Raw genomic sequence first — 20,623 nt, forward strand, 5'->3', positions numbered from 1 at the left:
GCTGTGAGATGCTCTTGCAATATGTTAAAATTAAATTGGGAGCCAATGACAACACCCAACTTACAGTCATCTGCAAACCTAGTCAGCCACAGGCCCTTTCTCTTTGCCTGGAACTCTGAGAAGTAGATGCCAAACAGTAGGGTTCCTAGGACAGATCCCTGGGGAACACCACTTGTGACAAGTCTGCTGTTGGAGGTGGAGGGACCTATTTTGACCTTGTGGGTCCTAAAGGTGATCCAGTTTGCAACCCACCTGATAAGAGAGGGATTTACTCCATGTTGTGTTAGCTTTTCAATGATGCCTAAGTGGAGGATTGTGCCAAAGGCCTTGGCCAAATCAAGATAAGTTGTATATATAGACTTTCCCTCATTCAGGGCCATGTTGACAGTCTCAAAGAAGTCAACCGGGTTCAACAGGCAAGATCTGAATTGGGTGGAGTTAAGTGCTTTGAGATTTGCTATGTCCTTGTTTATGAGATCCATAATAATATGCTCCATGGCTTTGCAAATCAGACTTACCAAGCTAATGGGGTCAGAGTTTCCCAGGTTAGTAGTAGCACCGCTTTTGTGCAAGGGGACAACAATGTCAGTTCTCCATTCTGCTGGAATGAAGCCTGTACTTAGGCTGTGGTTGAATAGGGTGCTCAATGGGAAATCTAGTTCTTCCTGGAGATGGTGCAGAATACAGCCTGGGATTCTATTAGTTCCCATGGAAGCTGTGTTATTTGCCTTGGATAGGGCCTTTGACACTTGATCTATGGAGATGTGAGGTATGAGATAAGAATCTAAGATGTCGAATAGGCCTTTGTGGGGACAGGGTGATGTGATGTTTGCTCTGAACCTATCAGCTAGCAGGTTGACTAAGTCAACAGGATCAGTGTAAGTGGTACCATTAAGTACTAACTCAGAACAAACCTCGACTTTACCATGGAGGTTCCTGACGTAACTGAAAAAGGCTTGGTGCTTTCCCTTTGTTTCAGAGGCTAGTTTCAATTCATAATTAGTTTTCAATGTTTTCACTAGTGATCTAATTTGCTTGTTGTGGCTGAGGAGGGAGTTTTTACAATTTGGAATGTGTTACTTTCTATCCTTGGACAATTTATTTATTTATTTATATATATTTATTGACCGGGAGTGTCTGACTGGATGTAGGTCCATTTTCAGTGGAGGCCCGGGGAGAAAAGCTCCACAGTTAAAATAAACAGACAGTAGTTACATTGGATTATATAGCGATTAACAATTTACATAGCAATTACTTACAACATATTTACAGATGAAGAACATAGTACATCAGTAGACAACTAGAATCTTTATCTGTGAAGTGCATAACAGACATTAACAAATGTTACAAGAAGTTCCTGCTGTATAATAAGTACTGGCTTAAGAGCATCTGAGCTTGCTATAATCAAGGTAGTTAGTGGAGTGGAAAGAAAGGTAGTGGTTGGATGGGGAGGGTGATATTGGAGTGGGAGTTGCAAGGGCATAGCCAGCATGTTTTTAGGTGTGCTTTTAGTAAAGTTTTGAAGTTGGTGCATGATGGTATGGAGGCAATTGTGAGTGGAAGGGAGTTCCATAATTTGGCTATGGTGCAAGAGAATAGTGCTTCACCAGCAGAGTTACTGGCTTTAGTGATCTGCAAGTGATTTTTGTTGCTGGATCTTAGTGGTCTGGTGGTGCAATAGAGTTGGAGTAGATTCTGGAGGGATGGGACATTTAGTGAATGGTTTACTAGTTTGTGGGTGAGTGAGAGTTGATACCATTGAAGGAGGTGAGGGAGTTCAAGCCAGCCCAGTTCAGCAAGTAAGAGACACTGGTGACTACGGTAGGATGCCCATGTGGCGAATTTGGCGATTTTGTTGTAGCAGGTCTCTAGCTTGTTTAGATCGCATTGCCTTAGGTTGGTATATATTGGAGAGGCATAAAGTATGGTGGAGATAAGGTGGGAATTTGCTATTGAAATCTTTGCTGCTTTGGTGAGAAGTTGCTTATTTCTGTATAGCGTTCCTAGTTTTTTGTGGACTTTTTTACAGTCATGGATATGTGAATGTCAAATTTTAGTTTATTGTCTATTTCCACTCCTAACAATTTGGTGTGTTCAGTTGGGTATATAGTGGTGTTGTCTTTTGCTGTGATGTTAAAGTGAGAGTTGTTTTGAGTATGTTTGCTGGGTTGGAAGATGAGTAGTTTAGTTTTGTTTGGGTTGAGTATTAATTGGGCATCTGATAACCAAGTTTCAACAGAGGAAAAGGCTTCCTGTGTGACTTTTTGCAGTTTGGGTAGGGACTAGGCTGAGCAGATGATGGTCGAGTCATCTGCGTATTGTATGATTGTGCCATGTTTGGTGGCAGAGGCTAGATTATTGGTGAAAACAGAGAAGAGTAGGGGTCCAAGGATGGATCCTTGGGGAACCCCTATGGAGACAGGTAGTTGGGGAGATATGTCATTCTGCCATACAACGGATTGTTGGCGGTCAGACAGGTAACTCTGAAACCAGTTGGTGACTGATTGTGAGAAGGATAGGTTATTAAGGACAGAGATAAGCTGTATGTGTGGGACCATGTCAAATGCTTTTGATAGGTTTAGGAAAGTATCAGACGAGAGAAAGCCATTGTTTTTATGCTGAAGGATAGTATTAGTAAAGGAGAGTAAGGCAGTGGTGGTGCTATGGTTTGTTCGGAAACCATGCTGAGTATTGGAAAGGAGGTTGTTAGTAAGGAGGTAGTCTGAGACCTGAGAGTGTATGCATCTCTCTAGTATTTTGGAGAGTGGAGAGAGAATAGCTATGGGGCGGTAATTGGTTAGTTCTGTGGAGGGTCCACCTTTGTGGAGGGGAATTATATGTGATACTTTCCACAGTGTGGAAATGTAACTTTCTGACAGAGATCAGTTAATCAAGATGGATACTGGGTAGGCCAGAGCATCAGCTGCGATTTGTAGGTATTCACTTGGGAGGTTGTCTGATGCTAATCTGGTGGGCTTAAGTTTAGTTAAGAGTTTTTTTATGTTGGAGGTAGGTACAGGAGAAAAAGAGAAGGCAGTGGGGAGATTACTAGTTGAAGGTGTGGGTTGGAGGGGAGGGGGTTGTGCTGTTTAGCTAGTGATAGTATGGTTTGTGTGAAGTGTGTGTGAATGAGGTAGCAATATTTTCTGAGGAGTGAGGGATGTTAGGAGGAGGTGTACTGACTTTACCTGGGTGGAGGATGGAGTTTATGGAGGACCAGAATTGTTTGGGGCTGTGTTGGGAGCAATCTAGGGCAGACTGGTAGTACTGGAATTTGTCCTGTTTTATTAGCTTTTTGACTCTATTGCGTAGTTCTAGGAATTTCTGTCTAGTTGAGGGGGTTTTGGTTTTGCGCCAATGCTCCCAAGCTTTATCCCTGTTTTACATTTCTGACTTAGTGGTTTTCTGTAGCCATGGGGAGGGTTGTGCTTTGATTCTGGAAAGTCTTATGGGGGCATGGTAATTAAGGATGGTCAAGAAGGTAGTATTAAAAAATTCAACTGCGTCATCAAGACTGAGGTACTTTAGAGGATGCCAGTTACATTCTTTGAGTGATGAGATGAATGTGAGGATAATTTCTTCCTTTGGTTGTAAAGCCCATTGATAGAGGATGTCCACCAGACAGGTTTGTGTTTCCTTGAGGAACAGGTTTTAGTTCTGATGGGTATGGCCAAGTCCATGCTGTTGTACAGGTACTTGTATACTGCACTGGCATACTGTTCCTCTGAGGGGGGGCAGTGGTGTGAACCTATTTATACCCTCCTTTAGGAGGTTATAGTCAGCTTTAGAGAATTTTTTTAGCATGGTTATGGTGGGGGGGGGGGTGCGCTAGAGACTTCGAATCAGACAGACCCATGATCTGATTTCACCAGGGAAAAACATACTATGGGAGTGGTGTAGTGGTCACCCAGTGTTGGTTAGAACCATGTCCAGAATGTTATCTCCCGTAGTGGAGGATGAGACAAGCTGGTCTAGTGGTTTGAATTGATGAAGTCAAGGAATCGTTGGGTGAATGCATTAATGCAGGAATAGATCTCCCAGTCTATGGCGGGTTAGTTGATGTCACCAAGGATCAGGATGTTAGGGGGTACCTTGATGGAGTCAAGTAGGTCCATGTAGGATGAGTTGGTGTCCTGAGTCATGGAGGTGGTTCTATAGCTGGCTATAACTTGGATGGGTGTCTTGCCAACTGTCAATTACACGTGGAGTAATTCCAGTACATCATGCTGGCAAACCAGTCTGGAGGTGTGCCTGTCCTTAATGAAGATAGAGACTTCACCACCCTTAGTCTTTTCAACCTCAATTTTGGGTTGGAAAGTGTGAAATGAGGTATAGTCTGGTAAGGCAGGGGTGCTCTTCATAGCCCTGAACCAAGCTTCCATGACTGCACAGACATCAGGATCTTCCAGTGCGAGGAGAGCCTCCACTGAGTGCATTTTCAGGTTAAGGCTCCTCGCCTTAAGCAGCATGTCCTTCAATTTGCTTTTTGACAAATATTTTGTGTTGGAAGATTTGTCATTGGGACATAGCCTAAAAAATGCACACTGTGGAGGCAAGGGCCTTGGTCAGCATCCGGAATCCAAGGGGTGACAGGTGGAGGCCATCTCTGGCAAAGCACTGAGGCCTGTCAACAATGTCATCCCAGGCAGACAGATACTGGATCCCCTTGGAAAGACACCAGGAACTAAGCCAATTGTTGAAGTCAATTATTTTTTGTTGGTATTGTGGTATCATTCTTGGTGAAGGTACGATGCTGTTTAGGGCTAGGGTCATACCTGCTTGGGATACATACTTAGAGCTCACTCATGTCTCTCTTCATATAGTCCAGGGAGGTACATCTCAAGTCATTCACACCAACATGGACAATTACAGAGTCATACTTGTACTTGTTGTGGAGAGATTTAAGTGCGTGCGTGATGTGGCAGATTCGGGCACCTGACAGACAAGTGACCATGACCTTCTCCTTGTAGACCCTGGTGGGGGGGGGGGCATCAGTGTGTCTGCCAGCTGAGTATCCAATGACTAGTATCTTTGGTTTATTGATATGTCTTATGGGCTGCATTGGTTTATTGTTATGGCTTATGGGCTGTGTTTGTGAGACACTGGTATGTTGTCTGCTGTGTATGATGTATTTGGTGTTGTTTGGAATGTTTCTGAGTGTGTTTTGGGGGTCTCTGTTGTTTAGGTAAGTCTTTATTGAGGACCTCTGCATAGGTTTGTGTGTATTGTGCTTGGCTATGTGATGTGGGTGGTGCAGTCTTTGTGCTGGCAATGTCCTCTTTGTTAGGAGTACTGAATGTGGCACGAGAGAGCATGGATTCCAGGTTACCAATGTAGATGCATTTCTCGCAAGTGGAAGAATCATGTGCTAGTGGAAGAGGGTCATCAGTGAAAATGAGGAATTTGCTACACTGTCTCAGTATGCCCATGTTGGCCTGGCTGGTGGGAGAAACTGATGGGAATTGTCCAGACAGTGTTCTGAATACTTGGTGGACTTATGGAGAAGGTTTTGATAAGAGTTTGTCCACAAGAGTACAGAGCACAAAAACCTTCTTAAATGTGAATTAACTGGCCTGAAGCACAAGTGCTAAAACCAAAACTAAGATGCTTAGACTATAAATAAATTTAATCAGGCTACTAACAAGTAATAATAAATGCAGAATAAGAGCACTTAAACACTTAACAGCACACAGGAAAGCAAAATAAGGTAATAAAGTATGTAGAACACAGTTACGGTAAGAGCAGCTGAATAAAGTATAAAACATTTTCATTTTTGTTAAGTAGAGAGGGAGGAAACCAAAGAAAATACAAGATCAAGAGACTAAGGGGGTTGGCCTTCCCAAATGCTCTCTCTGTACACAGTAGACAGTGCAGATGAGATGGGACTGGTAGGAGTGTCCGAAATTAAAGAAGCAAGGGGGTAGTTCTTCCCAAATGATCTCACTGTACTCAGTTGAGTGAGCAAATGAGATGGGTCTGGGAGGAGTGTCGAAAGACAAATTTACAGCAGGGGTGGGCAATTCCAAAGCCACCAAGTTTAAGAATTCAACAACACTTGGACAGGAAGGTGGGAAAAACAAACTGCATAGGGAGAGACCACCACTATTCAATTAATATTCAATGAAACCGATAAATAAATGCGGTATTTATATATAATATAATCTGCTTTCTGAAAAATTGAATGAGACAAAACAATAAAAATCTATATTTTTGCTAGGGGTCAAGCCTCCCACACTCCCTGCATATTATACATACCAATTATGAAATCAGACTACAGTGGAGGAAAGGCTAAATTCCCTGATCCCCACTGTACTTCAGTCTCCATACAAAAGCTTTGACTTTTCAGAATGTTGATCATATCCTATCAATCATATGAAGCTGGACTTTCTGAAAAGTTGATCTTTTGAAGGGGACTTGGAATTTTATATGAAATATTTGAGGAAGACATTTTAGGGCTACTACTGCCAAATTATTCTTCAATTCCATTTGTAAAAAGCGTTACAGATTTGTTTTTGTAAATCACATTTTGGACAGGAGGTGCACAAATTCTGTGCTATAGTTCACATGATGCATTTAAAATCTGAAGTCGAAAATTTTGTTTTTGCTACCCATTTTAACTAATTGCTATACATCTTTTTAGCTTTGTGGAATTTTAACATGAAATCTTCAGAGAAGTCATTTCAGAGATCTTTTGAAAATATAATTTCACAGTCATTTTTGAAAATACCACTTTGGATCTGAATTTCATTAATTCTGTGTCATAGTTCAAATGGTATATAGAAAATCTGACTTCAAAATGTTAAGTTCTGGCAGAGTTATGGGCATTTCTTTAAACCAATGTTAAAAAAGAAAGAGGCAGAGAAAGAGAGACAAGGAAAACAAGCTTTTTGTCATGCTTACCTGTTTTATAGCAGATCTTTCATGTATATAATTTGCCTGGTGACATTTTTTCCTTGACTTTCTTTTACATGGGCACATGCATGTGTATGTGTATTTTAAACATTTGTGAAATTTAACTGCCAAGTCATTTTTTTGCATAGTCTTGTTTCATTGGAAGGGGAAGTTAGTGGGTGAAAAATTAAATGGCTGCCACTGAGATTTTGAAGGATGAACAGCAGAAGTGATCTGTGACTGAATTTGAGGTTTACATGCTCTATAATATCTTTCTACTAGCATGGAACACATCTGATGAACAAGTAGATGGCAATCTAATTGGACAGCTATCCTTCCTCATTGTATAATGTACATGTCACACTTTGCTGTCTGCATGTGAACTACACACAGATGAAATAAATCAAGTATAAGCTGCTTGTCTTCAGATTTGTTTGGCAATTACTGACACTGTGTGCATCATAGGCAGATTTGCCCATGTGCATAGTATGTATTTTAAACAACCTTGTCTTGTCATGTTTGTTTTATCACATACCAAATGTAAATAGTACTAAGAAATTGATGCTGACATGGAGTGTGGCACCCATATCTTGTCTATGCCATGTAAAAGTGGCATCACACTCTACATAGTGACATGTCACCCGCCATGTGTTTATGGGCAGAGGGTTTTTTGCAAAATCTCAGTTCCCATTTTCCCAACATAGGGTCATCCTTCGGAAATACCCTTTTATAGCTTTTGGCGATGTGTGTGCATACATGTTATGGCTTTGACTGATCTAGTAGAACCATACCAATGTTACGTCTGCACCGTGTGACATAATCACAGTATAGCATATATATATGTACCTAATCCTTACAGATATTTTCAGTACATCCATGGCTCTTGAAAGAGTGCCAGCATGCTTTAAGGCAACTAATATAATCCTGCTGCCCAAAAAAAGCCAGTCCAGCTTGCTTAAATGACTACAGACCAGCGACACCAACCTCAAATGTCATGAAATACTTTGAAAGTATAGTACAAAAGTATTTGTCAGAAGTCGTGCCACCAACCTTCAACCTTCTACAGTTTGCCTACCAGCCAAATAGATCCACTGCAGATGCCATTTTGGTGGCCCTGCACCTCTCTCTGGAACATTTTGAACAGAGGAACAACTATGTCAGGCTGTTGCTCATTGACTTTAGCTCTGCATTCAACACAGTGTTTCCAATACAACTCATAGGCAAATTAATTAACCATGGCATCATTGAATGCCTCTGCAACTGGATCCTTGACTTCTTGATTGGAAGACCACAAAAGACATGTGCTGGTAACAACACCTCAGATATCATTATAATCAACAGTGGTTTGCCTCAAGGGTGTGTATTTAGTCCATTGCTATTCACCATGCTTACCCATGACTGCTCTGCAAAATTTCCCAACAATCATATCACCAAATTCACAGACAATACCACTGTAGTGGGTCTGATAAGGGGTGACGATGAGAGGGAATACAGGAACAAAGTCAGGTCTCTGAACAAATGGTGTGAAAATAACAGCTTGGATCTAAATGTCAACAAAACTAAAGAAATTGTCATTGACTTCAGAAAAAGGGCAGCCATTCACTCGCTACTTGAGATCAATGGTGGTAGAGAGAGTACAATCTACAAAGTTCCTGGGGGAACACATCTCAGAAGTCTTCTCTTGGTCCATGAACACAGGCCAGATAATTAAAAAAAGTTCACCAATGCCTGCACTTCCTGAGCAGGCTCAAAAGAGCAATGCTTCCTCTGAATGCTCTATGCACTTTCTGTAAAGGAGATATTGAAAGTATTCTCACCTGCACCTTTACTGTGTGGTACGGAAACAGTACTATGGCAGAGAGGAAGAAGCTTCAAAGAGTGATGATGACTGCAGAGAAGATAAGGGGTACAAACCTTCTACCATACAAGATCTTTTTACAACAAGAAGCATAAAGAGGGCAAACAAAATATTTACAGATAGATCACATCCAGAAATAATTCCTAATGAGCAATATTAAACTGCCTTTTCTTCTCTTTTTCTGTGTACAGTATTATTTGTTCATAAGTTTAGGTTTATATTTATGGGTATTTTTACTTGACTGAAAATAGGTTATAAGGAGTATTTTTATGTGTATTAGTCATTAGAATAGTTGTGTACACTTCAAGTCCTATTCTTTTTATACTTAAATTGCCTCTGTATTCTGATGATGAGCTGATACCCATAATTTTGTTTCGGTTGCACTTGTGTTTCCTAAATGAAAATAAAGTTTTCTTTGAATCTTGTGCACACAATTTGCAAATTGTGTCTCAGCTGCCACTAATGTCATTGTTTGCGCTACATATGTTATGCCTTACGTCAGTAAACAGTTGTTATTGCTGCTGTTGTTGTTTGCTATGACTGAGTTGTGTTTAAAAGATACTGACTTTTTATGGGCAGTTTACATTACTGTTCTCAAGCACTTTTATGTGATGACTGCCACTGACAATGAAGAGAATGATAGACATTCTGAGTAAAACGTCTGTAGATAACCTTTTCAGCTACTGCAACATGTACACAGACACATGGAGATATTGCATCACATACACACGCACTCAATCATGTGTGTGTGAGTGTACGTGCGTTTTCTGGATCTGTACTGCCGAAAGGAATGTTGCTACTTGCTAAAAGATACTGCTGATGTTCGAATTCATATGAAGAGTGCAATGGATCACATTGAAACTACTTCTTCGTCAGTCACATGAAGGCTACAAAAGCTATTATAATGACAATGCTGACTTGTATACATGCTAACATGTAGCTATGATGTTACTTTGTTTAGCAAGAACACATGCATTGGCAGTTTACAACAGCATAAACATGCTCATTATTCTCCTTTCAGCTCTCTATCCTGTGTGTACAGCGAGGTGTGTGTGTGTATGTGTGTGTGTGTGTGTGTGCGCATTTGTGTGTGTGTGTGCATGTGTGCATGCGTGTGTGAGTGTCTGTGTGTGTATGCGTGTGTGTGTGTGGGCACGCAAGCTTGTGTGTGCGTGCATGTGCATTTGCATGCATGTGTGTGTGTGTGTGTGTGCGCGTGTGTGCCCATGTCTGTGTGTGTGTGTCTGTGTGTGTGTGTGCACATGTGTGTGAGTGCGCGCATGTGTGTGTGTGTGTGTGTGTGTGTGTGCGCGTGTGTGCAAACATTTAAAATATTTCTATTTGTATTTAGTTATATTGCATAAAAGTCTAGCACAATATCTGATATCTTGTAATGCCTTTGTTATCTATGTCAAGCCGTTGTTTTCGTGTTGTTGCTCCCTGATATTATTCCTCAGATGTGATATTTCCTGTCCTATTTTCTAAAATGAGAATACAAAAACAGTTGAAAAGTTTGCTGAAGAAGAAATGCAGCATGAAGAGTCGCAGGTAATAAATTTATTACAAATGTGTAGTACTTCTGACAGTGTAATAGTAAGCACCTCAGTAACTGTCATCTGTTTCACGATTGCATATATCAAAATGTGCCCGAGGAGTCATGAGAAATGTATCTGTCCCAAAGAAGTGTCATCGTGGAACATAAATATAATGAAGCCTGATGTATGGCATGCTTGTATATTACTGTGTTTGTCAGAATCATTTTAATTGACTGCACATAAAAACATCTACTAGAAAATACTTCCTGTTAGTAATTTATCTTTTGTGGAGTGTGTTTCTGTTGTTTCTAGGAAGAGTTAGTGACTTTCCGTACCACCATTCATCAAGACTAACCAGAGATCTCTGAAATGCTCAACTTTGAGAATCTCCATGCTGCCAAGTACACATAACGTAGGAACGAGCACTCCATGTTGTTGTTTGTACCTGTGAATTGCCAGTGAGTTTCCACTGTTTCTGGGTAAAGTATGTGTATCTCTTTATGACATACCAAGTCTGCCACGATGATTAGGCAAAGAAATCTGACTGCAAAGTGTATGAATTGATGCATATTACCTTCAAACTATGCTTTTTGCAACTATTAGTCTTGAGGAAATACAATATCATTATTTATCTAAGAATATGTATGATATGCTAAAGTGCAGACCACAATTCTCTCTTTCACCCTAAGTCCACATAAACTGTGACCATATTGTGGAGGTACCAAATAGCTAGTGGTTTTCCCTTTTTCCTTATGAAAGGTCTGCCACTGCACAGTTACAGCCTATAACACAGGCTGATAGCAAAGGCAGGAGAGCCTAGATCTTTCAGCAGATGGCACCTTCCTGTAGAACTTAGCCTGCTGCTAGGAATTCAGAGCATTGGCAACCTCTTTATAACTACTGAGCTGACTCAAGAGAAGGTTTGGCACCCTTAAAAATGCTCACATCCTCACTACAATGGAAAACAACATATTTTTATTAGCAAAATAATGACTCCCTATTTCTGCACTTCACTGTTTCTACTGTTTTCCATGATATTAAGGTCTTTCAAATACAGTAATAGTTGTATGCATTCAGACATAATGTTTTCTCCTAAATTGTTAGGATATATTTTTTTATATATATTTTTTAGAAGGACAGAACTGCACAAATCGGGACTGAACTCTTTTAAAAGGGACAGGTTGTAATCCAGGGCAGGAGACGCACTCATGTTGCATTAAAACAGTCATCATGACTGTGTGTCTGTGTATGGGGGAGTTAGAGTAGATAAACAGTATTTACCAGGTACAAAGAACAACATAAAATTAAAGAAAATACCAAGAGTTCTGTCTAATGATACAATCTCCCCGGCAGCCATAGCCAGTGTCTTTCCTTGCCCTTCTAGCTTGCGTCTGATATCTATTAGTTATGTCTACCACAGCTGATCCACAACACCTGCATAGGAGCTGACTGTTAAAGTTAAGCACAGCCATGTAGCCATTTATCTGCTACATAGTCAAAGTTCAAAAGAGGTCAGCATGTCTTTGTTGTGGCATGTGGCATGCTGTAACACTTTTGACTCATCACTCCTGCATTTTCTAACCACCTTCCATCCTAGAATATGTCTGCTTTTAATACTGTTCTAGAGAGAGAGAGAGATAGTACTTTGGCATGCAATCAGGTAAGTGCAGATTTAGTTACATCAACTAACATGTCACAGATAACTAATGTTTCTTACTTCACCCAGTTCTAGTTTCTGCTTACCATGTTCAAGAAAGCTGACTCTTATTGGGCATTTTGATCTCTGTACTTTAAATAGTGTGGGTGGGATTCCTAAACATAGTGCTGCATAGTGTCTTTCTTGTATGCAGTACAACCATAAGCCAGTTTCTGGAGAGATTCCTAAACACTTGTACACCATGGGTTAATTATCTATACCCGATCTTATCCCATTGTTTAGCCACAGTATTCTGTAGGAAGAGCACTTATACAAATACGTCCCCAACCAAAAAAAGATTGTTTGTAATTCAGAAACAAAAAGATAACTTTGTATGAGAAAGATCCAATTCTAATAATTTATGATACCGGAACTGCATACTAACAGTTGGTGTTGCACTTCTGGCACTGAGCTTTTGATTGGACTGAACCTACTCCTCTGCTGATGTGATGCGCAGCTTAAAGACATAAGCAAGATATACAAATCTGAGTGAAAAACATACTTCTGTTTAGTAGAAAGAACAATGTTATCCCCAATGAAACAGTCAAACTTACTTTAACAACCATGCATGCATCCATGCACAGCAGTGATAGTGTGATGCCCCAGCCAATTATAGAACCTGCAGAAATAGATCACCTCATTTGAATATAACACAATGAAGTACCACCTAAAGTCATGGGGAATGCCAATTACAGAACCTGCAGAAAGAGATCACCTCATTTGAATGTAATACAATGAAGTGTATATATATATATATATATATATATATATATATATATATATATACATACAGTCATGGGCACTGCACTGAAATATTTTTTGGCATCACCTCTTCCTATTAGTCAGTAAGGCATTATATCAGCAGTGGCTAAATTTGCAAATATAATGCTCTGTCAATAAAGCTTCCAATTCCACAATTCCTTTTACACAAATGAATCCAAAAGCCTAGTCCTACATGTGAGTTAAATGTGAATGATCTGTGCATCTGTGGAATGACATTTTGGTGCTGTACTTAGAAAATCTTCCATAAAAGTTGTACCATGCACTGTGCATTTACATGTATTGTAGTAATATACAGGTTCATAGGTAGGTACTAGGCTATCTACCCAAGGGCATTTATAAGCCTAGCCAGAATGTGTTGGCTTTGCCTCCCCTTTAAATTAGTTTCCTGGGCCTCTGTCTAGCAGGGCCACTGAAGTGATCCCAGGGGTAAACCTACGATTTCCATCCACTCGTCAAGATTTCTCTTGAAAGAGAGAGTCAGCAAAGCTCTGCCTAACATAAATTGGGATTCTATTCCAGAGTGAGGGAAGTCTTTGAGACAGGTATCTATTCCTCCAGCATGTCCTGTTTATTGTTGTGCTGAGTTTTAGTTCACTGGAGCATGTGGATCTAAGAGATTTGGTTTTCTTGAGGTGGAGCATGTCCATTAATTCGGGTTGGACATGGCCTTATACGTCAGGCAGAGATCACCTCTGAGCAGGCAGTAGGCAACGAGTAAAGCTGATGTTTTTTTAGACGAGTTGCATAGGGCATCTCTTTGAGGCCGATGATCCTCTTGATGAGGTACTTCTGTGGTCTTTCCATCTGTTGCAGGTGTCGAGTAAGGTACATTCCAAATGGGGCATTGTACTCAATTATGGGCCTAATAAGTGATGAGTAGAGGGGCACAATGACCTCTCTTGATCTAGAGGTGAACCCTTTCATGATTAGGTGGGCTACATAGATTTCTAAGCACTTTGGCAATGTGATTATCAAAAGAGAGGTTGCTATCTACCTGGGTCCCCAGGTCCCTGATTACATCTTCCGTACTTAGTGATAATTCATGGGCACTTTGTTTTTCCCAAAGGGGATGACGATGCATTTTTTGGCATTCAGCTTGAGGCCATGGTTTTGACACCAGGTATCTGTCTCTGTGAGACCCTTCTGGAGGATGTCTGTGTCAGGCAGTGAGTCAATTATGGCCCCCGGTTTGCAGTCATCTGTGAACTTAGTCAGCCATAGTCCTCCCATGCTTGTCTGTACCTCAGAGAAGTATATGCCGAACAGGAGGGGTCCCAGGACCGAGCCCTGTGGGACACCACTTGTAACGGTTTAGAGTCGGACATGGCACCTGCGACTCTGACCATGTGTGTTCTGTCCGTGAGCCAGTTGGCCACCCATCTCATGACATAGGGGTTAATGTTTAAGCTGGTGAGCTTATCTATGATGCCAGAGTGTGGAATGGTGTCGAAGGCCTTAGCGAGGTCCAGGTAGGCTGTGTGGACTACCTTTTCTTCATCTATGGCCTTGGTAACTGTTTCAAAGAAGTCAGCTAGGTTTAGGAGGCAGAATCTGCCTTTAACAAAGCTGAATTGGGTAGGGTCCAGTGTCTGGAGGTTCCCAATGTCTCTTTTTATGAATTCCATGATGATTCGCTCCGTAGTTTTGCAGACCAGGCTAGTCAGGCTTATAGGACGACAATTCCCAGGGTCTGTTTTGGCACCACCTGTGGAGCGGATGACTGTTGCTGTACGCCATTCTTTGGGTACATAGCCTGTGGTAAGGCTGAGTCTGAACAGTGAATTTAGGTGAGGGTTTAGTTCCTTTTGGAGTTCATGCAAGATGCAGCCTGGGACAACATCCAGTCCCATTGATGCTGTGTTCTTAGCTTTGGAGAGGGCTGTTTTTACCTGCGTGTCCATGATGTCTGGGACTCTGCATTCTTCTGGGATGGACATGGGCCTTTTGGGGTGAGGAGGGGTAAAGTTTGCATTGAACTTGTCAGCCAGGATGTTGGCAATGTCAGTTGGTTCAGTGTATTTTTTGCCATTTTGCACTAGTTCAGAGCATATCTGAGAGTACCACCTAGATTTTTGACATAGTTAAAGAAGGCTTTGTAGTTATATTTAGAGTCCTTGGCAATTTTTCTTTCAAAACTGGCCTTGGATGATTTTATGAGGGATTGTAGTTTCTTGCTAATATTGATCAGTGTTTTATGAGGGATCGTAGTTTCTTGCTAATATTGATCAGTGATGCCTTTCCTTTTTGGGATTTAGCTCCATCATGTAGTAGCTTCCTCCTTCTGTTGTAAAGCTTATTTATGGCCAGGGACCACCAGACTGGTTTCCTTTTTTTGGAAGAGTGAGTTTTGGTTTTACTTGGGATGGCTCGATCCATGCATCCCTGTAGATGCTCATAGAATGCACTTGTAAAGGATTCTGCAGTTTGAGCAGCATTATCCTTTAGCAAGGGGGCGGGGTCGGGATGTGGATGTCCAGTGTGATTAGTTTATGATCTGATCTTACCAGCAAGGGGTTTACCTCTGGTGTGGAGCACAGATCCCCCATATTGGTGATGATCAGGTCCAGTATGTTGTCACCTCTTGTGGGCATGGTGACCAGCTGTTCCAGGGCATTTGAGTTTATAAACTCTAGGAAGCGTTAGGCAAAGGAGCTTTTACTTGAGTAGTTATCCCAGTCAATGTTTGGGTAGTTAAAATCTCCCAATATCATGGTGTTAGGTAGGACCTTTGCATTTTCCAGTGTTGTCAGGAATGCTGAGTGGGGGTCCTGAGACAAGGTAGGTGATCTGTAGCAGGCTATGATCTGAAAGGCAGCATTGCCCACTGATAGTTGCACATGGATGGTCTCCGAGGCCTCGTGCTGTGCTAACCTGGAGGCGTAGGTATCCTTTATGAAAATGGACACACCCCCTCCTTTTGTATTTCGGTCCGGGTTCTGGGGCCGAAAGATATGGTATGAGTTGTAGCCTGGTACTGCTGGAGTGCTCTCTGGAGCTTTGAACCAGGTTTCTGTTACTGCACAGATATCGATTTGCTCCATGCTAAGGAGTGCCTCGAGTGTGTGCATTTTGAGGTTTAGACTTCTGGCATTGAGTAGCATTACCTTAAGTTTTTGGTTTCTTGTGTTGTTTATGAAGGTGGGTTTGTCTTTTGAGCCTTGCCTAAAAAAGGCACTGTGGGGGTGTGGCAGGAGCCTTGGCCAGTATTCAAAGCCTAGCTGACAGGTGCAAGCCATCTTTGGTGAAGCAGCGTGGCTTGTCGAGCATGTCGTCCCAGGTTGACAGACACTGGATCCCTTGAACGACACCAATAGCTTAGCCAATTGTTAAAACTGATAATTATTTCTTCGTGACTGTGGCATCATTCTTGGTGAGGGCAAGATGCTACTCAGGGTCAGGTTCATATTGGCCTAGGCTACGATCAGAGAGCTCCTCTATGTCTCTTTCATGTAGCGAAAAAAGCTTTTTTTTTTTTGTGTGCGGGGGGGGGGGGGGCTTTTGGGGGGGCATTTGCATGCATGTGTGTGTGTGTGTGTGTGCGTGTGTGTGCCCATGTGTGTGTGTGTGTGTGTGTGTGTGTGCACATGTGTGTGAGTGCGCGCATGTGTGTGTGTGTGTGTGTGTGTGTGCGCGTGTGTGCAAACATTTAAAATATTTCTATTTGTATTTAGTTATATTGCATAAAAGTCTAGCACAATATCTGATATCTTGTAATGCCTTTGTTATCTATGTCAAGCCGTTGTTTTCGTGTTGTTGCTCCCTGATATTATTCCTCAGATGTGATATTTCCTGTCCTATTTTCTAAAATGAGAATACAAAAACAGTTGAAAAGTTTGCTGAAGAAGAAATGCAGCATGAAGAGTCAGGTAATAAATTTATTACAAATGTGTAGTACTTCTGACAGTGTAATAGTAAGCACCTCAGTAACTGTCATCTGTTTCACGATTGCATATATCAAAATGTGCCCGAGGAGTCATGAGAAATGTATCTGTCCCAAAGAAGTGTCATCGTGGAACATAAATATAATGAAGCCTGATGTATGGCATGCTTGTATATTACTGTGTTTGTCAGAATCATTTTAATTGACTGCACATAAAAACATCTACTAGAAAATACTTCCTGTTAGTAATTTATCTTTTGTGGAGTGTGTTTCTGTTGTTTCTAGGAAGAGTTAGTGACTTTCCGTACCACCATTCATCAAGACTAACCAGAGATCTCTGAAATGCTCAACTTTGAGAATCTCCATGCTGCCAAGTACACATAACGTAGGAACGAGCACTCCATGTTGTTGTTTGTACCTGTGAATTGCCAGTGAGTTTCCACTGTTTCTGGGTAAAGTATGTGTATCTCTTTATGACATACCAAGTCTGCCACGATGATTAGGCAAAGAAATCTGACTGCAAAGTGTATGAATTGATGCATATTACCTTCAAACTATGCTTTTGCAACTATTAGTCTTGAGGAAATACAATATCATTATTTATCTAAGAATATGTATGATATGCTAAAGTGCAGACCACAATTCTCTCTTTCACCCTAAGTCCACATAAACTGTGACCATATTGTGGAGGTACCAAATAGCTAGTGGTTTTCCCTTTTTCCTTATGAAAGGTCTGCCACTGCACAGTTACAGCCTATAACACAGGCTGATAGCAAAGGCAGGAGAGCCTAGATCTTTCAGCAGATGGCACCTTCCTGTAGAACTTAGCCTGCTGCTAGGAATTCAGAGCATTGGCAACCTCTTTATAACTACTGAGCTGACTCAAGAGAAGGTTTGGCACCCTTAAAAATGCTCACATCCTCACTACAATGGAAAACAACATATTTTTATTAGCAAAATAATGACTCCCTATTTCTGCACTTCACTGTTTCTACTGTTTTCCATGATATTAAGGTCTTTCAAATACAGTAATAGTTGTATGCATTCAGACATAATGTTTTCTCCTAAATTGTTAGGATATATTTTTTTATATATTTTTTAGAAGGACAGAACTGCACAAATCGGGACTGAACTCTTTTAAAAGGGACAGGTTGTAATCCAGGGCAGGAGACGCACTCATGTTGCATTAAAACAGTCATCATGACTGTGTGTCTGTGTATGGGGGAGTTAGAGTAGATAAACAGTATTTACCAGGTACAAAGAACAACATAAAATTAAAGAAAATACCAAGAGTTCTGTCTAATGATACAATCTCCCCGGCAGCCATAGCCAGTGTCTTTCCTTGCCCTTCTAGCTTGCGTCTGATATCTATTAGTTATGTCTACCACAGCTGATCCACAACACCTGCATAGGAGCTGACTGTTAAAGTTGCTACAGCCATGTAGCCATTTATCTGCTACATAGTCAAAGTTCAAAAGAGGTCAGCATGTCTTTGTTGTGGCATGTGGCATGCTGTAACACTTTTGACTCATCACTCCTGCATTTTCTAACCACCTTCCATCCTAGAATATGTCTGCTTTTAATACTGTTCTAGAGAGAGAGAGAGAGATAGTACTTTGGCATGCAATCAGGTAAGTGCAGATTTAGTTACATCAACTAACATGTCACAGATAACTAATGTTTCTTACTTCACCCAGTTCTAGTTTCTGCTTACCATGTTCAAGAAAGCTGACTCTTATTGGGCATTTTTGATCTCTGTACTTTAAATAGTGTGGGTGGGATTCCTAAACATAGTGCTGCATAGTGTCTTTCTTGTATGCAGTACAACCATAAGCCAGTTTCTGGAGAGATTCCTAAACACTTGTACACCATGGGTTAATTATCTATACCCGATCTTATCCCATTGTTTAGCCACAGTATTCTGTAGGAAGAGCACTTATACAAATACGTCCCCAACCAAAAAAAGATTGTTTGTAATTCAGAAACAAAAAGATAACTTTGTATGAGAAAGATCCAATTCTAATAATTTATGATACCGGAACTGCATACTAACAGTTGGTGTTGCACTTCTGGCACGGAGCTTTTGATTGGACTGAACCTACTCCTCTGCTGATGTGATGCGCAGCTTAAAGACATAAGCAAGATATACAAATCTGAGTGAAAAACATACTTCTGTTTAGTAGAAAGAACAATGTTATCCCCAATGAAACAGTCAAACTTACTTTAACAACCATGCATGCATCCATGCACAGCAGTGATAGTGTGATGCCCCAGCCAATTATAGAACCTGCAGAAATAGATCACCTCATTTGAATATAACACAATGAAGTACCACCTAAAGTCATGGGGAATGCCAATTACAGAACCTGCAGAAAGAGATCACCTCATTTGAATGTAATACAATGAAGTGTATATATATATATATATATATATATATATATATATATATATATACATACAGTCATGGGCACTGCACTGAAATATTTTTTGGCATCACCTCTTCCTATTAGTCAGTAAGGCATTATATCAGCAGTGGCTAAATTTGCAAATATAATGCTCTGTCAATAAAGCTTCCAATTCCACAATTCCTTTTTACACAAATGAATCCAAAAGCCTAGTCCTACATGTGAGTTAAATGTGAATGATCTGTGCATCTGTGGAATGACATTTTGGTGCTGTACTTAGAAAATCTTCCATAAAAGTTGTACCATGCACTGTGCATTTACATGTATTGTAGTAATATACAGGTTCATAGGTAGGTACTAGGCTATCTACCCAAGGGCATTTATAAGCCTAGCCAGAATGTGTTGGCTTTCGCCTCCCCTTTAAATTAGTTTCCTGGGCCTCTGTCTAGCAGGGCCACTGAAGTGATCCCAGGGGTAAACCTACGATTTCCCATCCACTCGTCAAGATTTCTCTTGAAGAGAGTCAGCAAGGGGCTCTGCCTAACATAAATTGGGATTCTATTCCAGAGTGAGGGAAGTCTTTGAGACAGGTATCTATTCCTCCAGCATGTCCTGTTTATTGTTGTGCTGAGTTTTAGTTCACTGGAGCATGTGGATCTAAGAGATTTGGTTTTCTTGAGGTGGAGCATGTCCATTAATTCCGGGTTGGACATGGCCTTATACGTCAGGCAGAGATCACCTCTGAGCAGGCAGTAGGCAGCCGAGTAAAGCTGATGTTTTTTTGGACGAGTTGCATAGGGCATCTCTTTGAGGCCCATGATCCTCTTGATGAGGTACTTCTGTGGTCTTTCCATCTGTTGCAGGTGTCGAGTAAGGTACATTCCAAATGGGGCATTGTACTCAATTATGGGCCTAATAAGTGATGAGTAGAGGGGCACAATGACCTCTCTTGATCTAGAGGTGAACCCTTTCATGATTAGGTGGGCTACATAGATTTCTAAGCACTTTGGCAATGTGATTATCAAAAGAGAGGTTGCTATCTACCTGGGTCCCCAGGTCCCTGATTACATCTTCCGTACTTAGTGATAATTCATGGGCACTTTGTTTTTCCCAAAGGGGATGACGATGCATTTTTTGGCATTCAGCTTGAGGCCATGGTTTTGACACCAGGTATCTGTCTCTGTGAGACCCTTCTGGAGGATGTCTGTGTCAGGCAGTGAGTCAATTATGGCCCCCGGTTTGCAGTCATCTGTGAACTTAGTCAGCCATAGTCCTCCCATGCTTGTCTGTACCTCAGAGAAGTATATGCCGAACAGGAGGGGTCCCAGGACCGAGCCCTGTGGGACACCACTTGTAACTGGTTTAGAGTCGGACATGGCACCTGCGACTCTGACCATGTGTGTTCTGTCCGTGAGCCAGTTGGCCACCCATCTCATGACATAGGGGTTAATGTTTAAGCTGGTGAGCTTATCTATGATGCCAGAGTGTGGAATGGTGTCGAAGGCCTTAGCGAGGTCCAGGTAGGCTGTGTGGACTACCTTTTCTTCATCTATGGCCTTGGTAACTGTTTCAAAG

Source organism: Protopterus annectens, chromosome 16.part0, assembly GCF_019279795.1.
Source record: "Protopterus annectens isolate FY-2018-M chromosome 16.part0, PAN1.0, whole genome shotgun sequence".
Taxonomy (NCBI): domain Eukaryota; kingdom Metazoa; phylum Chordata; order Ceratodontiformes; family Protopteridae; genus Protopterus; species Protopterus annectens.